Below are 21,927 nucleotides of genomic sequence, written 5' to 3' on the forward strand. Positions count from 1 at the left end.
ATATGTTTAAAATATACTGACACAAGACACGGTATCGACATCGGCTCTGAAGTTATGTTTTTCGCCATGCCAGTTTTATTGTAATAGAGAAAAATCAATAAAAAAGTGATAAAAAATAATTTGGTGGAGCGATGGTGGTGCTAAGAGCTAATTTTGAATTGGTTTTAAAACAGCTCATGGGAAAGAGAAGGCTTATTTTCCTTTGTCATGTAGCAATAGGCAACATTATACTCTGCTGCTACCACTAACTGTCTAGCTCTGTGTGCCTGTAATTTGTTCTTCACTGATTGACACAGATAATTTATTCACCAGTACAGCTGCAAGACCAGGGTGGCGATGAAAAGCTATGAACCCTATAGAAGACATGTAATCGACTCCCATTTAGACAGAAATTCAAATTGTTGTTGACTAACCCCTTCAAGGCTATTATTAATTATTGGAGAAAAATGGTGCTAGATTCAAGATGTTATGATCCAGCTTTGCATTTAAGCAAGCTGATCCTCCTCTATGAAAGCCTCCTGTTTTCTATTAAGCGGCTATATAAACAGAGTTTTTTCTCATGTATGCCCCAGCCCGCTCAACCCCAGGATGAATGAAAAGCAGAACATCCCAAGGAATTTTACGACTTCACCTCCCAAATGATAAAGCAGAATGTTGGAATCAGGTAGCATCCAGGAGTGAAATCCTGGCCCTACAGAAGTCAGTGCAAACTTTGCCATTGACTTCAGTAGGGCCAGAATTTCAGATGCGGCCTTTTTTCCTCATTTATTATCACAAGAGAGACAAGGAAGAATAAATAATTGCATTGTGTACAATGATCTCCATAAGCAACATTCACCTTGTGCAAAAAGCTAACAAAAAGTTCTATATGCATCATTTAAGCGCCTTCTAAGCCTTCAAAACTTGGCTGATGCTGACCTTCTGTACAGAGGTGTTTCACTCAATGACACCTGAAACCATGTAAAACTCACCTACCTAAATTTCCTCACAAGCTTAAAGTGTCCATAAAGCTCTGTCAAGTTCCAAAACCTCTTGGACTGAGCCTGTATAGAATTTCAAACAAACCTGAGACGATTTGCTGCTCTGCAACAAAACAGTGGGAGGATCATGGATTTGATATAAAGCCCATTGGAGCACTGCAGCTTTGTCTAAGTTCAGCTTTGAGATTTTTCGGTTCAAACATGAAAGTCAAGCCAAAAACAAAGTTGCAAGCTCATGTAGAGGAAAACCAAAGAAAATGTTTACACATCCCACTGTGAAGCAAGGCCATCAATTTTCTAAAGATCTATAATAAAGCAGCCTATTTTTAATGTACCTGCAGTACTTTATAAAGTTTAATTTACATTTCATGGTAAGTCAAGAAATTAAAGGTTTGGAGAACCCGTGAAACATAATTTGAGGATATCAGACATAATAGTGGCATATTAAGAAATAAAAGTCTGTTCTGTTGCTGATTTATTGTTTCACAATAGATCGCCTATTAAGATTTCATACCCAAGCCCACAATGTAAACATGGAGTGAAACTGGATATTATTGCCCTTAAAATACAACGGCATACAGGGCCAAAACACTGTATTTTGAGAGAGACCTTTGCAAGCCTTTCCAATTTAGTTAAAACAAAGGTTCATTCCATTCTTGTGCAAGGACAGATTTGCATGGGTTGAAGTGTGAAACAGTTCAGGATCAAAACCTGTTTTCTCAGAATTCCTAATTTTGTTCTGAACTCATTGGTAAACTGTGTGGTTGTGAACAATCATATGGTTATGCATGAAATTGGCTCCTTCCATGGAACTTCTACAAAAGTGAGACTTCTGGCCGTAATGGGAGATACTATGTGAATTTTCCCAAAGATGTTTCAAACTTGAAATTCACCATCAAATAGTAGCTTCACAAAGTTATTGGATAGTCAAGCAGAAAAAAAAAAGTTAGCAAAAAAGCATAGGAAATTTGGCAGATATAAGATTTCTAATAAATCACTGTTTGGTTTTTAATGCCAGTACAAAGCTTATTTAATTCAAACATTTAAACTGAACTCTACTGTAAGCTTTTGTGGTTTGGACCATTATTCTAGAAAACTACCATATTGTGACTGCATGGGCTGTAACTATTTCAGCTAGGGGCTGTTCTTTGCTGGAACTTAAAGACAATGTTTGGGCATTCATAACACATACTGAACTTTTAAACTCCTGTATTAGAATTTTTATCGTGTTTTAAAGTCTGTCAGAAAAATTCTGTAAAGGATGAAATAACTCAAAATTAAGAGAAAAATGTGTTTAAACATATGTTTATCCTGCAATATGAAGAAAGGCTGAAAAGAATGTACTATATATTAAAGTTGGTCAAACATTTTTGACTAAACTTTGTCAAAAAAAATGCTGGTTCATCTAAACCAAAATGATGACAAAAACTTTGTCAGGAAGTTCAGGTCCAGCATGTAATTTCCAGTCAGACTTTAGCCCAGTGGCATTCACCTGGTCCTGATTCAGAGCAGGGACTTGAAGCTGGTGTCCCACAACTCACATCAGCACCCATCAGAACCAACTTCTCTCTCATGATCTTGCATGACAAATTTTGTAAGGTATCATTTTCATTTGAATAAAATTTTTTGAAATTTTCACAAAAAAAGTTGTTCTTTTCTGGCCACCCCTACTATACATCTCAGCTAAACTCAGTGGAACGTTTAGCTATGCTATCTGACTTGGGTTTTGTTTTACAATTTAGAGTATTCAGTCTCTCCTCTCTCTTCTTCCACACCACTTTTCCAGAGGCATTGCTGTTCCTTCTGCTGTTTGTAGAGTCCACGAGTAACAGGGCTAAAGACGTGCCCAGGAAAAGCAAAAATCTTGCCCCAAAACAACTGCCCTGCTATGGTCCTGTAGCCTTAGAACCTCACCTGTCTGCAGGAAGAGTGTCTTAGTACAAGGAATCATTGTTATTCAATGGAATTGACCTTGCAGTGCAGGAAATGAAGATCATAAGGAATTTTAAAGCTCCAGGGCAGCATGATAAAACCTCTGTATACTGGTGTCTACAAAGCCATTCGTATCCATAGCATATCTCCCATGTCCATCATGAAAAGGATGTGATCATAGCTGTCAGCACGGTGGCTTATGATTTGATTAACAGCACTTTTGACTTCAGTAGAAGTTGTGGGTGCTCAGCATCTCTTGGAATCAGGCTATAAATCTGAAAATTATATCAGGCTCCTTGTTGAAAGGGAAGAGAAAAATCAATACTTTATCTACAGAAGGTGACTTTCTAAAAAGCTGCAGAAAAAAAGTGTCAGTAGTGGCAGGAGTATGGGATCAACTTCCTTTTTCATAGAAAATGTCACCAGGTTATACAGATATACAAGGTAGGTGAGGTAATATCTTTTATTGGACCAACATCTGAAGCTGGACCAATAAAAGCTGTTACCTCACCCACCTGTATCTCAATAATATCCTGGGACCAACACAGCTACAACCACATTGCATACAGCAATGGAAGATATCAAATTTTGCAACCTGAAATGCAAACTCCATAACATGAAGAAAAAGGAAGCAAAACTTAACAGCAACATCTACTTCCTGAGCAAATGCAATGAACACATCATCATCCCCAGAGGACTCACACACTGTAACCCTCTGACCACTACATACAACTCCAAATGTGCTGAACAGCTCTGCAAAAGGACTTCAGAAAAACAGAGGAACCATTTACTGCAACTCACATATTCCATAAGGGATCACCGCAAACAAGAAATCATCACACACTCCCACACACTGTATAGAAGTTGGTTCAATAAGATATTACCTTCACTTGTCTCTCTAATATCCTGGGACTAACGCAACTAAAACACAGCATACCAGGTTATTCAGTCATCCCCAACCTTCAGCATCCTGCAGGTTGCCTCTAGTGAATATTTGATGTCATATTTTATATCTCCAATATCAGAACTTCTGCAGTTAACCATCAACAAACTACAATACCACCGGTTGAAGTGAAAAAAAACCAGATTGACAGAGCCAGAAGAGTACCCAGAAGTCACCTACTACAGGACAGGCCCAACAAAGAAAACAACAGAATGCCACTAGCAGCCACCTTCAGCCCTCAACTAAAACCTCTCCAGCGCATCAAAGATCTACAACCTATCCTGAAAGATGATCCCTCACTCTCACAGATCTTGGGAGACAGGCCAGAACTCGCTTACAGACAGCCTCCCAACCTGAAGCAAATAATCACCAGCAACCGCACACCATACAACATAAACACTAACCCAATAACCTATCCTTGCAACAAAGCCAGATGCCAACTCTGTCCACATATCTATTCAAGTGGCACCATCATAGGACCTAATCACATCAGCCACACCAGCAGGGGCTCATTCATCTGCACATCTCCAACGTGATACATGCCATCATGTGCCAGAAATGTCCCTCTGCCATATACATTGGCTAAACTGGACAATCTCTACACAAAAGAATAAATGGGCACAAATCTGACATAAGGAATCATAACATTCAAAAACCAGTGGGAGAACACTTCAACCTCTCTAACCACTCAGTGACAGACTTGAAGGTGGCAATTTTGCAACAAAAAAACTTCAAAAAACAGACCCCAAAGAGAGACTGCTGAACTCAAATTAATATGCAAATTAGATACAATTAACTTAGGTTTAAACAGAGATTGGGATTGGGTCATTACACTAATTGAATCTATTTCCCCATGTTAAGTTCTCCGCACACCTTCTATGGGTCATCTCAATTATCACTTCAAAGGTTTTTTTTTCTCCTGCTGCTGCTATCTCATCTCAACCGATTGGCCTCTTACAGTTGGCATGGCTACTTCCACCTTTTCATGTTCTCTGTATGTATGAATATCTTCTTGCTGCGTGTTCCATTCTATGCATCCAAAGAAGTGGGCTGTAGCCCACGAAAACTTATGCTCAAATACATTTGTTAGTCTCTAAGGTGCCACAAGTACTCCTGTTCTTTTTGCAGATACAGACTAACACAGCTGCTACTCTGAAACCAACCTTAACAATGAACTTCCTGAACTCTGTGCAGGTAAAATCTGAATTTTAATATCATTTTTTTCCATTTAATTTTTGCACTTAATGCAACACGTTCCACAATCATCTTCCATGTAACTAGCTACAGTGTTCTGTAACCAGCAGTGCCACCATGCAGCTGTAACCATGCAGGAGTCATGATGCCTTAACGCAAACAGAAACTAAAACCTTGACCTTTCTTCCAAGGTAAAGTGATAGGAGGAAATGGTCACTGCTAATTTGAGTTAAAGAGCTATTTGCATGAGTGAATTCTAAGGGCCTATTTACACAGCAAAGTTTACCATGGCAGGACATTATTGTTATTACATCACAATGCTTCAACCATGTATTTTAACATCCTTTGCTCCTGCCTGTGTGAACGAGATAAACCCATGTTCTAGACCTGGTTATGGAACCTTGTTATAGCCCTGATGCTAACTTTTTGTTTCAATTACCAATTGAATCAATTAATATAAATAGAGTTACTCTTTATTTATATCAGTGTAAATAATAGCAGAATTTAGCCTCTGACCTTTACAGCCATTCAACAAATGGCTTATGTGACCATTTTTCAATGTATAGTTTGTTCCTGAACAGCTCACTGTTAAGGGGCTTAGTCCTTCACCCTGTTACTTCCTGGGTCCTTCTCGCATGAACAAAGAGCAACAATACCCGAAGTCCAAAGGCGCAAACAATTTGATGTTTATTGGGATGAACTTCCAGCAAGCATGATTCCAGTTTCCTTCCTTAGTGTCCCCCTTCCCAGCTCTGACACCAGAGCCTTGCCTGTGTCCCTGTTTCTGTTCCCATCCCCTGTTCCCATTTCCCTCTTTAGCAAAACATAATCCCAATTCCTCCACCCCCCAGCCCCAGTCTGTTCCCATTTCCCCCCCCACACTTCCTGATTGACTGCAGACTATATAGTAAAACATGAGTTCTGCTTAACTATACCTTAACCAATCATTTTACTGAAATTTAACTAACCAATCCTAACATACTGTAACATGGTTATTTAACCAATTATATCCCACCCACCTTAATTGGTTTACACCCAACAAAATTAATTATACAGCAGACAAACAATTATAGAACCAGACAGAGACCATGCAAATAAACATACAAAACAATACAGAAGTGAGGATTTCACAACTACATCTATACAGACATAAGGGTTTTCCAGCTGTGTCTATTGATAAGTGAGTTGTTACCGGACAGGATGCTATTAAACTAAGTTTCCTTTTACATCTTCTAGGCTCTTCCCTTTCTCTGGAGGTGATAGATTGGATCACCTTCCTAACAGCCCCAGATTGCCTTATTTCAATATGACTAAACAGGGCCTCAGACTGTCACAGTAAGAGAAGGCCATTACACAGACAGTGATTTTTGATTCTTTCTTTTATATCTCTATAACTAGCTAAGTGATAAGAATACATCTAAATTCTTAAAGTATAGGCCTTTGCAGACAGGCCTGAATATCTATATCCTAACACTCACTGTGACAACAAAGATGATTCCCTATTCATAATATGCTGTGGTTGGTCACCTTAGTCTCTTTGTAGTGTTCCCTGTGATATATATATAATATATATATAATAAAGCCTCCAGGCTCAATTCTGCCTACCCTTTTACAAGTGCAATTCCTATTCACTTGAACGGGACCTACATGAATGTAAGAGCATCAGTGGACTTGGTGGATCGGTGCTACTACTTGGACCTACGCCCTCAGAACCATAGACAACTTCTATAAAATTAATCATCTCTTGGCAGACTTTGGATTTTAACCTCTTATCCGTATATTAATTGTACTAACGTAGCTCATCTCCATTAGCTATAATTGGAATAACCCATGGAAACCACAGGGTAGAAAGAGGAGAAAAGACTACAGCAATGGAGTCTCCATGTGCTTTGTGGGAGGTATGGGTGATGGACAGAGTTCAGCATCTAATGAGGAGCAAATTAAGCTGAGGCCTCTCATTCTTGTGAAATGATACTACAGTATGTCCCTCAACTGGAATGAAACAAATTGATTTCCAAATGCCGCAAAGTGGTCCTACATGAATGCACCCTCTGTACTACAATGCTGCACATTTGCCAACTAATCAGAACTGGGCTTTTGATCTTGACATTCTCTCTCTTGAATGCAGAAAATAATGATTCCGTCATACGAACTCTAGCAGATTGGTTAAGCCACAAGCTTGTTCCATATGTTTGTAGCGTACACCAGAGGGAATTGTGATAAATGTTTTTTCAGTGTTATTAGAGCCAGATTTTATTTCACCAATGCTAGATTTCTTTTGTGTTAAAAAGAGCAAGTCCTTATATTATTGTCCCAGTTATCTCTAATTTTATCAAAATCTATTTTACTCCTGAAGTTGCTTTTCAATTATTGCTTACAATGGCTGGAGAGTATAAATATTGTGAGAGTAAAGTTCCTGAGCTGGTGCCTTGCAAGGTTTACAATCATCCAATGGACTTGATATGGCAAGTTAATCATATAACATTGCTATGGTATCCTTTCAGTTGGATTCCCTAGGTCTAAATAATCAAGATCACAGAGATTTAGTTTTGCTGTTTTAATTCTCCCTGCATGCTTACCCTGAGATTTACACTATTCTCTCAATACAATATTAAGCATAGCTGAATGTTAATGAAACCCTTTCTATTTATAATCACGATAATTTTCAAAGGTTTTGAATTGCCTCTCAAAAAATAATAGATTTCCTTCCTTTCAGCCTTCAGTTGTAAGTTCCTTAACCAATGATGGTCTCTCTGGCCCACAAAATATCTATTAAAATGTGTGGTAACAGCAAGAGATATGTTTGTCAACTAAACCATAAAACCAAAAGAAGTGCAAAGGAGATACAGGATCCATTTTCAAATGGAGTACCTGATCCTAATTATCACCTACCCATCTCTAATTGATGTTTTAATCCCTTAAAATGTTTTAAGGATCTACCATTGTTAACCTGTTAAGATCCAATCACTGTATAAAAGCTGGTACCAAAAGAAACATGAATTTCATGCTCAAATCCTGGATGCTTCTTCCTAAACAATAGAATTATGGCAAATTCTGAAAGATCTTTGGCCAAGATCTTCAAAAGAGACTAGTGATTTTGGGTGCCCATTCGGAGTTTCCTTAAAGGTTCAGATTTTCAAACAATGCTGAACAACCATGCACCAAAAATCAGGCCCCTTTAAAAAGTGTCTCAGACTGGACACTCAAAAATCAAGGTAATTCAAAAATCACTAGTCACTTCTGAAAATCATGGCCCAGATTCATGTCAGCCTGTAAATGTACAATAAAGAATAATATATGCGCTCGATGAACTATGAAGCTATGCAATTTTAGAAGTTGAGACAGATAAGCACATACCTATTTTGAAGATACAACACTATGACCAAGGTCTTGGCATCTTCTACAGCAAGCTTGATCTAATTTTTGCAGCAAGCCAGTGCAACAGACAAGAATTTTGCAGCAGCATCAGATGCATTTTTAAAATCAGAGATTTTATTGACTTACACATGAAATCAACTAATACAAATCAGTAGAGTATTTCTTCTGTTGTCTATTCTGATATTCATTTTAATTTATTTTATGGTGCCACTAATTTCAGTGCGCTTCAGAATTCCAAACAAACTCAAAGTTGTATTATAGGAGTTACAGGGGAAGTTGGAGTTTCTGGCACCTGGGTAGGAATTGAGGGGAGGCAGTTTTGGATTGTAGGATAGGTTCTTTAATTGGATGGGTCTGCTAAAATGAGCAGCAATGAACAGGTTGTCATTTAAAACATCATTATTAGGTTTCAGTTAACACCACACTGAGATGAATGGAGGCAGTTCACACCCCTCACAGCTGTTGTTTCAGGCTGTCTGCAGACTTAAGATATCAGTTTACACAGAGGACTTAGGGCTTGGCTACACTTACAAATTTGCAGCGCTGCAGCAGGGTGTGAAAAGACACCCTCTCCAGCACTGCAAATTGCGGCGCTGCAAAGCGCCAGTGTGGTCAAAGCCCCAGCGCTGGGAGCGCGGCTCCCAGCGCTGTCCGTTATTCCCCACAGGGAGGTGGAGTACGGACAGTGCTGGGAGAGCTTTCTCCCAGCGCTGGCGCTTTGACTACACTTAGCGCTTCAAAGCGCTGCCGCGGCAGCGCTTTGAAGTGCTAAGTGTAGCCACAGCCTTATCTTTATTGTGGGGAGAAGTGTGTTGGATCCATGCAAATTTTTAGGGTAAATCTAGACTACAAAATTAACATGACCTAAGTTATGTCGATGTATGTCCAATCATGAATTTGCTTTTGCATGTTCACACTATGCTTCTTGTGTTAGTGGTGTGTCCCCTCACCAGGAGCACTTACACCAATATAACTGTCAGTGTGGGGCATTGTGGGATAGCTTCAGAAAGGCAGCAACAGTCGATGTAAGCAACACAGTATCTACATTGACACTGTCAAGCTAACTACATCAGCCTAAGTTATTACGTCAGTGTAGTGGGTGAGTTACATCAGCGGAAGCTACATTTTAGCATAGACACTTACAGAGTTAGGTCAACATACGCTGCCTTACATCAACCTAACTCTGTAGTATAGGCCAGGACTAAGTGTTAATGCATTGTACCAGTGTAAAAAGGGACTTACACAGTCAGTCTACTCTGCTTTGAAATGGAGGCAACTCACACTGGTATAAGTCACTTTTTATACCACTGCCGTACATCTAGAATGATATCAAATTAACATGGCACACATTAAATAAATTCAAAACTGGCTAACTGATAGGTCTCAAAATGTAATTGTAAATGGGAATTGTCATCGAGTGGGTGTGTTTCCACTGAAGTCCCACAGGGATTCGTTCTTGGCCCTATGCTATTTAATATTTGTATCAATGACATAGAAGAAAACAAAATAATCACTGATAAAGTTTGCAGCTGACACAAAAAATGGGGGAGTGGTCTGGTTTGCTCATTGATTCAGAGTAATCTAGACTACTTGGTAAACTTGGTGCAAGCAAACAGTACAAATTTTAATATGGCTAACTGTAAATGAATATGTCTAGGAACAAAAGAATGTAGTCCATATTTGCATGATGGGGGACTATCTGGGGAGGCAGTGACTCTCAAAAATATTTGGGGGTCATGGTGGATAATTAGCTGAATATGAACTCCCAGAGTGATGATGTGGCCAAAAAGGCAAATGTGATCCTGGGGTGCATAAACAGGGGAATCTTGAGTAGGAGTAGAAAGGTTATTTTACCTCAGTATTTGGCACTGGCGTATCTGCTACTAGAATACTGTGTGTAGTTCGGGTGTCCACAATTCAAGAAGAATGTTGATAAATTGGAGAAGGTTCAGAGAAGAGCCATGAGAATGATTAAAGAATTAGAAAACTCATATTAGAGTAACAGACTCAAGGAGCACAATCTATTTATCTTAACAAAGCAAAGTTTAAGGGGTGATGATTACAGTGTATAAGCATCTACATCAAGAACAAATATTAAATAATGGGCTCTTCAATCTAGCAGAGAAATTTATAACATGATCCAATGACTAGAAGTTGAAACTAGACAAATTCAGACTGGAAATAAGGTGTACATTTGTAGTCATGGGATTAAGTAACCATTGGAACAATTTACCTAAGGTCATAGTGGTTCTCCATTCCTGACAATTTTTAGATCAATATTGAATTTTTTTTTCCTAAAAGATCTGCTCTAGAAATTATTTTGGGGAAGTTCTATGGCCTGTGTTATTCAGGTCAGACTAGAGGATCACATAGATTCCAAGGCTGGAAGGGACCAATCAGTCTACACTTTCGTTATTTGTACATATTCCAAGACAATGATGTCTCAATCCTGACAGGGGCCAATGGGTGCTACTGCAGTATTAAATAATAATATATTGAATATAGACTATTTTATCCCTTTTCTTATGCCATGTCAGAACTACATTTCTAGCTGAGAAAACTTACTAAGTGTAGCTCTTTTTATCATTAATCTTACTATGGAAACTGAGATCAGGGAAATAACACCTCACACCTGCCTTCTGGAATTGAGCTGTCTTTGGAAAAAAAAGGGCAGGAGGGGAGGGCAGACAGCAGCCATAAAGCTGGGAACCTTCCCTTCAATTATGCAATAAATTAAAGGACATGCCAATGGGATGGCAGACAACACAATGTAGCAGGAGTAGATGAGACAAGACAATTCAGGAATAAAGACATTAGGAGAATATCTAGGCAGAGGTATGTTAACACTTCAGGAGGGGGAAGGAAGTATTAAGAGTGAGTCCACCCACCAGTATTCACTGTTCAAATTGCAGGTTTGATGTTAAAGGAATGTAAAACAGCCGTTTTCCAAAAGGGTTGGTCTCAAATTTTAAGGGCTGGGGAAGCAGCTGAGTGAACATCAGGTATGGTGTGTTTCTCAAGCTAATTTAATTTTCTACATTATAGTTAGGCTTGGAAGGATTAGATTCTTTTTATAATTAAAAAAATAATAATAATCAGGAAATGTTGATTTCACCATACAGGCATATGTCAACAAATATTTCCATCGATAATATTTAAAACTTACAGGTAGGCAAAGTAAGAAAAATGCTGCTTGAGAACTTATTAGAATTTGATTTAAACATATTTTCTTCATATATTTAGATATGTGATGTTGACAATTTGTGTTTTAACAGTCATAAAGCTTTAATTTTTGAATCTCAACATCTACGGTCATGAAATAATTATCTAACCTGCCCCCCATAATCTCAATCCCCCACAATTTCCTGCAACTGTGAAAATTTAAAATAGATTAAAAAAACCCTTTAAAACCATAATTTTGTGCAATTGTGAAAATGTAAGGACATAAAAATTAAAAATGCTTAAAATAAACATTGATATTGTGTTGAAATTATAAAAAAATTAAAATCAAATTCTGGTCAGCCTAATTTTAGTTTAGGATGGAATACTGTCTTATGTTATTATTAGACTAAAGAATATGGCCCATTTCTGCCCAATCTGCCCCGTACTCATCCTGAATAATATCATTCTCGAGAGTATTAGCATTTAAATCAATCCTGCTACTCAAGTAGTGAGGCACTGCTCTTTTGCATTATGGATCACAGAAGCAGGTCCACAGCGGTGCTGTACCCTTTTAAGCACATTGCTGTCTTTTATCTCTGAGGTGGCTGCATTTCTGTGGTGGGAAAAGTGATCCCTAATACGCAGTTTACATTGTAACAAAACCAAAACATTAAGAAAATGTTTTACTAGAAACTGCAGAAAACTCCTGACCAAAATAATGTTAAGTTATTTTTCCGTTAGAAAAAACACCTCTTCCTTTGCTGTTCATTGCAAGGTACAAAACCCCAAAACATTATAGTAAATATTGGATCAAATTCTCTCACTCACACTGGGGCAATACCACCAGCTTTGACGGGATTATGCTGTTACAACTGAACGGAGATTGTTGGTCAGTTCATGTAATGTAATCCGCTGCTTCATTCACCCTCCCCTCTTGTCTTCTGGCTTGTGCATCTCAGCTCTCCATTCACTAAAAGTTAAATCAGTCCCTCTAAAAAAGGTCAACATAACCCACTGGGCCACATGCAGGCTCCACAGAAGATATGGGTATCTGGGACACCAGGTAGCGTTATAGTATGGCTCTTTAACTCAAACTACAAGCTAGACTTACGCTTTTAGCTCTGCAGGTGTCCAGTTCAATCTTTGGCCAAGATGACAACCATCATACAAAGAGAGATTACAACAGGATCCCATTCGGCCACAGAAGGGTGCACATATAACACATGCTTACCAGAGGATCACACCAGCACCACTGGAGTTCCATCTGAGCCCTGAAAACAGAGTGTAAATGCAACATCAGCAGAATGCTGGGTCTCTGCATGGGATAAATTTCCCTGTCAGCACTCTATGGCAGAACCTGTATTTGCTTTGGTGAGCACTTACTCATACAAATAGTATCTCAGACTTCCAGGTAAGAGTTCCACAATCAGACTCAAGTCACAGCATTCCCCTGGCTCCATCCTTCACCTCAGCCTCCATGCCCTATTCCATAAGCAGAAAATCCACTTATTTCTCATACTCACCTCTGACACACATGGTAAGGTGTGTGCATGCGTGTGCCGCATTACAGACTGCACCACACTTCTCAATTCATAGGCTCGTCAGTCACAGTCTGCAGGACATCAGACCAGGCTCACAACTGAATCAGTGACACTTCTGCTGATAAAAGCTTATCAAGGGATTTTATTTTGGGAAGATGAGAAAATACACAGGATTCGGATTCTGGCTAGAATGGAAGCTTATCTTCTCAAAGTTACAAAAAAAGCAGTTTCCCCCAAATGGATGATTCTTGTCAGAACGCAAAGTACAGCAAAGTGAGCCGCAGATGAAACGTCCTTACCACATGTGCTGTATGCTTCAGAGTCACCTTTGATTTTAACTTTTGAACCGAATGGCTGAGTTAGAACTCACAAAACTGAAAACTTAACAATGAACCGAATTTCCTATCACTAATCAGTGACTGAATGTGAAAGGAAACTAAAAGCTGTGTTATCAACCCTACACAGACTTCATTTGTAATGACTGTCTGAACAAAAATGATTTGGGAGGGGATAGAGGATTGATCTAATGGCTGCACAGTGCAGTAAACTGATATTTTTGATCTTTGTTTTATACTCTATGCAGTTCTCCAAGAACTAGAGCGAGGTACTAATGACGATACTGCTAAACGGTTTCGTAAAATTATTTCCACCTTTAACAGTTTAAAATAGAGCTGATTTTTATTTCACCAAGGAAGTTTATTTGTGTCCTCAATTGACACTGCTTAACCACCCTCTTTTCACTCATTTTATTTCACCGTGCCAGGTATTTTTCATTCTAAAGTTTCAATCCCACATTTATGTTTGTGCCATTAGCTTCTGTAGGACCACTCATATGCTTAAAGTTAAGCATGTTATTTGTTCTGGGGTGGCTCCAGGCCCCAGCACACCAAGCGCGTGCTTGGGGCGGCAAGCCGCGGGGGGCGCTCTGCCGGTCGCCGCGAGAGCGGCAGGCAGACTGCCTTCAGCGGCTTGCCTGCGGAGGGTCCGCTGTTCCCGCGGCTTCGGACCCTCCGCAGGCAAGCCACTGAAGGCAGCCTGCCTGCTGTGCTTGGGGTGGCAAAATCCCTAGAACTGCCCCTGTATTTGTTATTAAATGCACCAAGATTAAGCCCTCTTTGCAGTAGGCACTGTACAAAGATAGTCCCTGCCCTCAAAAGCTTACAATCTAAATAGACAAGACAGGCAACATCTGGGAGGGGAAACAAAGGCACAGAAAGGTGAAGCGACTTGCCTAAGGTCACACTGTAGGTTCCCGGCAGAGATGGGAATAAAGCCCAGGTCTCCTGAATTCCAATCTAGTATTTTCCAAGTGCTAAACAAATACATAAGCAAAGGTGTAACGTGCAGATCCCTTTTTCTAAAATCACCCCATCCCTTTCTGAGGTCTTTCATTCTCCCCTGAGATCAACCAGTCTCTCTTTATCAAAGCCTCATCTTGCCCCAGAGAACTGCCATTCCCCCTCCGTAGGTTCTCTATTTCCTACACTACACTCTTATGTTGACGATCCACAGCAAGTGTTCTGTCATACATATGCGTAACCCCCGTTGTCTGGCTATGCAGGAAGGAGGACAGGAGACACGGATTGTGGCTTAACTGTCTGGGAGTACCTGGCAGGTAAATTTGTACAATGCAGGTAATTCCATAACCATTTACATATACTGTGGAGGGAGGCAGGGCCGGTGCAAGGATGTTTCGCGCCCTAGGTGAAACTTCCACCTTGCGCCCCCGCCCTGAGGGGCCCTCCCGCACCAGCTCTCCCCCTCTGCACTGAGGCACCCACCCCGCGGCAGCTACCACCCTCCACCCTGAGGCACCCCACCCTTGCGGCAGCTCCCCACCCCCTACCCTCCACCCTGAGGCACCCCCCCACCCCAGCTCACTCCTACTATGAGCTTGAGCACCCAGAGCACACCGTCGCTGCTTCACTTCTCCCACCTCCCAGGCTTGCGGCGCCCCCCCCCCTTCACTTGCTGCAGGCGGCCCTCCCCACGCTCCCCTACCCCAGCTCCCTCCGCCTAAATGCCGGCAGCGACCGGGGCGGCTGAAGATCCAGCCGCCGCAGTCGCTGCTGAAGAAAATGGCGCCCCCCAAATCCCAGCACCCTAGGCGACCGCCTAGGTTGCCTAAATGGTTGCACCGGCCCTGGAGGGAGGGAGTCTGTCAGTCCTCCGCCTATACCTATCCTGATCCCCAGCCACCCTGCTGCTGGGACCTCACCCCTCTCTAATGAGGGTTAAGGGCAGGGGTTCTTGAACAAGCTTTATAGTGGGGGTTTTGAGAGTCATTGAAACAACTGTAAATGCTGTACATGATGGAAACCACTTCAAGCTGGGAGTGTGGAAGTACACCCAGCACCAGCACGTATGGTTAAGGGGGGTTATGAAGGATGAGGGCTTGGTGTGACATTACCAGAGAGTAGTTATCAGTGATTCACAGTCATGCTGGAAGGGCATATGAAGTTGGGTCCCGCAGGGATCAGTCATGTGTCTGGTTCTGTTCAGTATCTTTATGTTTTAGATAATGGCATAGAGAGTACACTTATAAAGTTTGAGGATGATACCAAGCTGGGAGAGGTTGCAAGTGCTTTGGAGGACAGGATTAAAATTCAAAATGATCTGGACAAACTGGAGAAATGGTCTGAACTAAACAGGATGAAATTCAATAAAGGACAAATGCAAAGTACTCCACTTAGGAAGGAACAATCAGTTGCACACATACAAAATGGGAAATGACTGCCTTGGAAGAAGTAATGCAGAAAGAGATCTGGGGGTCATAGTGGATCACAAGCTAAATATGAGTGAGCAGTGTTGCAAAAAAAGCAAACATCATTCTGGGATGTATTAGCAGGTGTTGTAAGCAGGACACGAGAAGTAATTCTTCCGCTCTACTCTGCGCTGATAAGGCCTGAGATGGAGTATTGTGTCCAGTTCTGGGTGCCATATTTCAGGAAAGATGTGGATAAACTGAAGAAGGTCCAGAAAATAGCAACAAAAATGATTAAAGGTCTAGAAAACATGACCTATGAGGGAAGATTGAAATAATTGGGTTTGTTTAGTCTGGAAAAGAGAAGACGGAGGGATGGCATGATAAAAGTTTTCAATCACATAAAAGGTTGTTACAAAGATTGTTCTTGTTAACTTCTGAGGACAGGACAAGAAGCAATGGTCTTAAACTGCAACAAGGGTGGTTTTGGTTGGTCATTAGGAAAAACTTCTTAACTGTCAGGGCAGTTAAGCACTGGAATAAATTGCGCAGGAAGATTGTAGAATCTCCATCACTGGAGATTTTTAAAAGCAGGTTGGACAAACACCTGTCGAGGTGGTCTAGATAATATTTAGTCCTGCCATGAGTGCAGTGGACTAGACTAGATGACCTCTTGAGATCCCTTCCAGTCCTGTGATTCTATGATTATCTAAGGTACAATCTGGACTGACGGACAACTGTGTCCCCTCAATTCCCTAACCTGGGGTGCCTTTTACCCTTCTTCACTGCGAGAGCAACCACTCCTGTTCTGCTCTCACACAGCCTCCAGCATGTAAGTCACTCCAGTTATACTGTATGAATAGTCTGGCCAGCCACTCATGAGTTACATTACAGGACAATACTAAAACTCCCAGCCCCAGACTTTCCCCAAGAAATGTGCTTCTACTGCCAAGCACCCTCCTAGACAATACGAACTCAAAGAAAGTCTGTCATTTATTAATAGAAAATGATATGCACAAATCTTGTTATCCCAAATAGAGTTTCCAAACACTTCAGTCCAAACACACTGGTTTAGATAAAACAAATGTATTAACTACAGAAAGTAAGTGTCTACATGTCATGAGGAGCAAAAGTCAGAACTGAAAGAAATAAAATGTAAAACGCAACCAATACCCAACCTAACCAGCTAAGTGAAATCAAAGCAAAGGTTTCCTTCACCACACGTTCCAGCAGTCCCAGTGGCTGAAGCTCTTTCAGTAAGGATCTGCCCCCTGCCCAGTGCAATGCTGCTTCCTTTGTTGTTCATATGTTGATGATCCCATGGGTAGAGAGCAAGGAGGAGAAGATTAGGAACGGGGCATCTGTCCTCTCCTCTTAAAGCCCTTTCTCTTGTGCAAGAATTACATTCAGCTGATATTAAGAGACAGAACATCTGGGTGGCCAGGAACTTTAACCTTTTTCTTTGTCAAAATGTAGATCTTTTGCTCACACCCTGTCTCCTGCCAAAGAGTGGGCACCTAATCAGGTGATGGTCTACTTGATCTCCTTGACACTTGGCTGAGGCATTGGCTAGCCTTTTGTCTCTGGGTAGCTTGTTTGTGACTGCCCTCCAGAACATGCTGGAACAAGTCTTGGTAATATTATATAGTGGAATCATATCTTTACATACAATGTAGCCACACATTTTATCAGGACAATAATAATTAGCAAATCATGAGTTTTCAAATGATACTTTACACAGTATGCTTTGTACAACATTTAACATAATCTTGCAAAAGGGGTTACAATAGGAGTTGCAGTTGTCACAGTTGTCTCCTGCCATAAGAGCCCTGAACCCCCACTATTTCTGCTCCTTTAAAGAACACCTCCTTTAAATCCTTTACCAGTCCTTTTTATCTGATAATGGTATCCCTTCCCTGTGGAATACCTGCACTGGACATCCACCCCATGCTTATGTAATGTGTTGCAGTATTATAATCTAACCCGTTTCATGTTCATCCCAACTAAGCCCCAACCCACTGTGGGGAAGGCGAAAAAACCCACCTTGCATTGGTCAATTTGGTGGTGAGGGAACAAATTCCTTCCCAGACCCTCACAAAAGAAGCAATGAAGTGTAATGCCCACAGGAGATTATGACAAAATTGATATTTAATTAACAGAAGGGTGGGGGCTGCTCTACCTGGTCCAGGTAAGAGGACTTTTCCTGCACCATCATGGACATAAAAGTCCCTCCTCTCTTCTGGTGACCTTGCGGGGAGATGGGTCAGCAACCTCACACTGACATGGTATGAAGAAAGTCACTCTCTGGCTCAGTAGCTTGTAAAGGGGCCACACACCTTTTTGTATAAGCCCTGACAACAGCCCCCGCCAATTAATGTGCGGTGACATCATTAAAGTGTACGAGACTGGCTACAGCACATTAGCTGGATGTTTAATGATGATTGTCTCAACACTGAACGATTAATGATGAAATTTAAAATCATCATTGGGCTTCAGAATTAACATTCTACTGAGATGAATGGGGTTAGTGCACACCAGTCAGGGATATACCTTCATTTTGTCTTCCTACAAACTCAAGACAACAACTCTGAACTGACTCACATTAAGAAGGTCATCCATCAGGAAGGCTAAAACCATGTATTTAAGTGAAACCACACAGTCTGCAATAAACAATTATATCCAAGGTGAGACCTCATAGGGGTGCTCAGTATTGCTATCCCACAGCATGTATTTCCAGCAGTGCAGTGATACAAGTTAGCCAAAACTGGTTTCCTCACGAACTGGAGGTTCGGGGGTTCTTTTTAAGCAATGGATCATTTGTGTGACTATCAAGAATTTTTTCTTTCTTTCCCCTTATGGTTTAAAAAAAAAGTCTCCCAGCATGTGCTATCTGGTCAGGAAGAATCTATGCCTCACTAGAGGGAGGAAAAACCAGGGAGTGTCAGCAAATTCAGGTCCTTACTTTCCATTCTGCTAGAATAATTAAAAGAAAGCCTCATTCATTTTCCTCCATGCTCAGTTCTGATAGTTCACATGGTGAGAAGCAACTCTTGCCATATATAAACAATTATCTAGAGTATATTTTAAATTAAACTTTGTTGGCTAAAAGTGGCTTCATTTCTACCACCCACAGCGTAGCGGTCCAACATCAGAGCTTGTAAACCATTTTCCATCCTCTTCTAATGATGGTTTAACAACCACAAGAACTTTTCTGTTTAAATCTGAAATATTTCTGTTTAAACATTTAACCATCCCGAAAGTTTCAGAGGCCGTTGACAGTTTACAATGTCTCATGCGAGAGGCACACATTCCTCGCTATGTGACCTCGTACAGTTCTGCACTGAGTAGAGCTGGCTTAACTACAGAGTGAAACCAGATTAACTAACTGATTTATTTGTTGATGTTTTTAATTGCAATTAGCATCTTCTTTGATATAGTGCATATGTTAGCAAAGGAGTCTATGATGGGAACCCAGGCATCACCAACAGAGGATCCAGTCTTAATTTACCTAGGGGGTCCACTCTCATGGGAGCCAGACACTCTGAGGACAATTATTTCATATTAAACTGAGTAATGAATTTAGTAAAGATCAATATGATAATTCATGTAAAAGACACAAAGTTCGCAAAACAAAGTATAAAGGGCCACATTGAAAGAGTTCCAGTAAAATCACTATGTTTTATAAACCATATTACCACCACACAGTGTTGGTCTTTGCCCCCCATGAGTGCTCAGTCTACATAAGATAATGAGTTTGCTCCAAATGCCACCTAAAGAACTACTCAAGCAGTAGATATTTATGTTTTCAGTACAAGAGGTCCCAGGCTCAATTCCCTACTGACAGCTTAGAGTTGTTGGTTGTCAAAACTTGAACCCTATCACATTTATACAGGCTTACTTTATGGGAACAATATGGCCTCAAGATATATAGAAAATCTCATTATAAAAGCAGGACTCCTCACACATGATTGAAGAAAAAATAGGGCAGGGGGAAGGAAAGAAAGAAAGAAAAAAAACCTAAATCCCAGTTTCAACCCTATTCCAGTGCAGAGGCCTGGAAAAGTAACCCAGTGAAGTGATTCGGCCTTGCTATGTTATTAACATGCTTGATTGCTTTCCCCCAAGTTTTGGAGAACATTTTTAGCCTATTTTCTTTACAGTAAACAGAGTTTTTCAAGCTATAACACCCTGTCAAAGCTGATTCCTCACTCTGGCACTTCGAGTGCAGAAGGTGGGGGCCCTCAAGGATTCTAAAAATTAATACTTGCCACTCCAGGCTTGTATTAAACTCTCAAGATTACAGCTTTTCTCTGACCTTGGCTTGGTAAAAGCTACCACCACCCAAATGCAAAAAAAACCAAAACCCATTGGACTCAGGAAGGAGCACTTGGGAATTCCTCCCTGTGGGGTACTCTCAAGCCCTTTCTCACACACACACACACGCACACACGCCCTCTGGGGAAGAGCTGAGAAAGAAAACAAAGGAAATCAGCTGTTGCCACCAGCTAATCAAACAGCATTGGCACAAACCTCTTAGGACACAAAAATCCAAATCCTGTTCTTAAAGAAGGTAAATTTTATTAAAAAGAAAAAGAAAGAAAATACATCTGGAACTTGGGCGTTTGCTAGATTTTAAAAGAGTAATTCCAAAAATTAAGCACCCAAAATAACTTTCTTGGGAGGTTCAGTTTAAAGGTTACAAGCAAACAAGAGCATCCGTGGTTAGCACAGAGGAGCTCCACAAGCCAAAATAAAGAAATAAACCTGATAGTGTCTACCTAAACATACCTTCTAGGTATGAAAGACAATTTTTCATATTTGGTTCAAACCTTACACAGCATTCCTGCTTATAGCATTGCTGCTCCGTGTCCCTGCAGCCCTGAGAGAACAACAGACAAAGGGAAAGTTCCCCCCCCGCATTTAAAAAAGTTCTAGCCTTCCCATTGGCTCTTTTGGTCAGGTGCCCACTTTTTTCCTTTAGCTGGGGGATTTTTTAATCCTTTACAGGTAAAGCAAGTAAAGAACAGCTACTAAGAGGGCTTTTACAGCTAACTGGCTGGCTGGGTGTCCATCCAACGGAGCTATCCCCCACTTTATTTATCACGCACCCAGTCATGATTTACCAAACCATTAGTGCAGAAGACTTTGTCCGTTCATTGCCAAGATTAGTTCCTTCACCATCAGTCCATAAAAGCAGTTTTTTAAACCACACTTATTTATCTAAAATGACTGAATTTGGTGTAAGGATACAATTTGTAGTAAGTATTTTATTAATATAAAAAATTCAATACCTTCCAGTGGCAATTCCTTACAATTTGTTAACTTCCCGGAATTGGTTGGATAAATGATTTTGCCTTTAACATATTGCAAGAGGAAAAGTAACTTCTGATGATTCTGTTGCATTGGACTGGTCTTAGAATCTACTGTCTATTGCGAGACTGTTACTATACTACTATCCCCAGTGGTATTGGTTTCTAACCTATTCAGACACTTACCAATAATACCACTCCAGGGGCCCGCAACTCTTACTACCCATAATGAGACTGAGGTTTGACTTTAGCTGAATTTTTTTCAAGTTCAAAACAGTGCGGAGTTCAGTTTGAGTGTTGTGTGATAGTTCATGTAAAACCAACTGTCCCATCCCTAATTCTGAAGCTAGATCATCACCAGCTTTTTTAGCTTCTTAGCAATGTCTTGTACAGCACTGAATGCATTGTCAGCACTTAAGACATGATAATAAACTAATAAGTAGAGCTACTGTACCAATGATATGTTCATCTAATGAGGAAAGTATACTATAAGGTGAGGAAGACTGCTTTCCCCTCCCCCTCAAACTGAACCAAAAAATTGCAATGCAAATCTTTGACACCACTCACGATTATGGCCAATGACCAGTGCACACAACCAGTAAGACCATTTTCACACTGTGTCACTAATTTATACAATATAGATTGCCCTGTGGCTAGTCATGTGTAGAGGCCTTTTGTCCATGCTCCTCAAAGAACAACAGAACCAAATATAGAACTGGCTTAATATGCTTCTTTCGTGTGCTTTACTTAATTCCTTAGCTGCTCTTCAAATGCTTGTCTCTTC

This window comes from Mauremys mutica, chromosome 1, assembly GCF_020497125.1.
Source record: "Mauremys mutica isolate MM-2020 ecotype Southern chromosome 1, ASM2049712v1, whole genome shotgun sequence".
NCBI classification, from domain to species: Eukaryota; Metazoa; Chordata; order Testudines; family Geoemydidae; genus Mauremys; species Mauremys mutica.